The 1,677-nt window shown below is 43.1% G+C and overlaps 1 pseudogene; it reads right to left on the bottom strand.

The window, feature by feature from the left end:
* Window positions 1-1,335: 1,335 nt before the first annotated feature.
* On the bottom strand, window positions 1,336-1,453 carry LOC135052122 (5S ribosomal RNA; annotated as a pseudogene).
* Window positions 1,454-1,677: the final 224 nt, after the last annotated feature.

The raw sequence follows: 1,677 nt of genomic DNA, 5'->3' as shown, positions 1-1,677 counted from the left end.
CAAACCTGGTAAGCCGCAGCCCAAAAGAGCCTGGGCTGCCCGTCAGCCAGCTGCCAAGACGATAAGCCTGCCGCATGATGGGGCGGGCCTCCCCCTGGGGGATCCCAGGGTGCGAGGCCTGCTTCTAGGGTATACCCAGGAATGGTTGAAGACCACTTCAGATGCCTGGGTATGGGAAGTCGTCACTCGAGGTTACGCCATTGCCTTCAAAAGCCGACCCCCTCATCGATTTTGCCAGACAGACGTCCCTTTGGACCGGACAAAGGCAAAATCTCTACACTCGGTGGTACAGACCCTCCTGGATACAGGAGTCGTAGTACAGGTGCCTCTTGCTCAGAGGGGACAGGGGTACTATTCTCTGCTGTTTCTAGTCCCGAAACCGAATGGGTCCTCCTGGCCCATTCTCAACCTCAAGGCATTGAACAGGTTTGTGAAGATTTCCAAGTTCCGTATGGAAACCCTTCGCTCTATAGTTCTGTAAAAGGGGTTGGTGGAGTCTGCACAGGATCACTCAGTCTAAGTGCTTGGTACTTTAAATGATATCAATTAAAGCTATAGCTCTCATTTAAACCAACGTATGGCCATATATCAAACAAATAATTGGTATTCGGCACTAGGTTGGCGGTGCTCCCAGAAATAGTTCAGTAAACTAGTTATGAAAAAAGTGTATGGTTCTTGTATAGTACAGGAGCCAAAAAGAAAAAAAGAAAGACTATGGGGGAAATTTACTAAGGTGGGAGATTTTTAGAACTAGTGATGTTGCCCATAGCAACCAATCAGTTTATATCTATTATCTGCTAGAAGCAGCTAGATAAATGGTAAGTAGAATCTTATTGGTTGCCATGGGCAACATCACCAGTTCTAAAAATCTCCCACCTTAGTAAATTTACCCCTATGTGTCTCTTCTGGGGCACACTTTTATTGAAAATTATGTGGTCTTGTAATTCTTAAAATATAACTTTTATTAGTAACCCTCTTAAAAAAAATGGCTATAAGGCAAAAGAAAAATATTAATAATAATATTAGCAACAATTATCATAAAGTTTGTCTGTCCAAATAAACATCAGATTTGGTAATACAAGTTTGACATGATGGCTCTTTGGGCGAAATTATGTATGTGTCTCGGATGTTGGAGAAAATAATGTCCTCTTCCGAATTTGTAACAAAATAAATTATAACTATAATAGAAATAGAAAAATCCCGGAAGGAAATGGTATTATTCAATCTAATATATACCGGGCTCCACCCTGATAGTTGATAGTATGTGAAATTCCAAAATTGGAATGGAAAATAATACTTTGGTTCTAGGTCCTATGTCCTGGATTTGGATATAAATACCTGCAGTACCAGGTATTCTCTGGTGGTCTACCACCCAGGTACTGACCTGGCCCACAGTGCTTGGCTTCCAAGATCAGACGAGGTTGGGCATACTCAGTGTGGTTTGACCGCAGGTAGGTATATCCCACCTGGTGGCACCTGGAACCATGTATTAAGGCTCTGTGAGAAATCCCAAAGTTTTTTGGTGAGATTACTGGATGCTCCTGAATCGAGATACTGGCGGTACCTGATATTCGCTGATGGTTTCCAAAATCAGGTGGTTCACCGGCCCCCTGGGCTAAACTTCAAAAAGATAGGATGAGGTTGGGCCTCTTCCGTATTATTGACCTTGGGTGAATA

The sequence above is a fragment of the Pseudophryne corroboree genome, chromosome 2 (genome assembly GCF_028390025.1).
Source record: "Pseudophryne corroboree isolate aPseCor3 chromosome 2, aPseCor3.hap2, whole genome shotgun sequence".
NCBI lineage: Eukaryota > Metazoa > Chordata > Amphibia > Anura > Myobatrachidae > Pseudophryne > Pseudophryne corroboree.
Note: the sequence above shows the minus strand (reverse complement) of the source record. Positions and strands in the feature narration are given on the sequence as shown.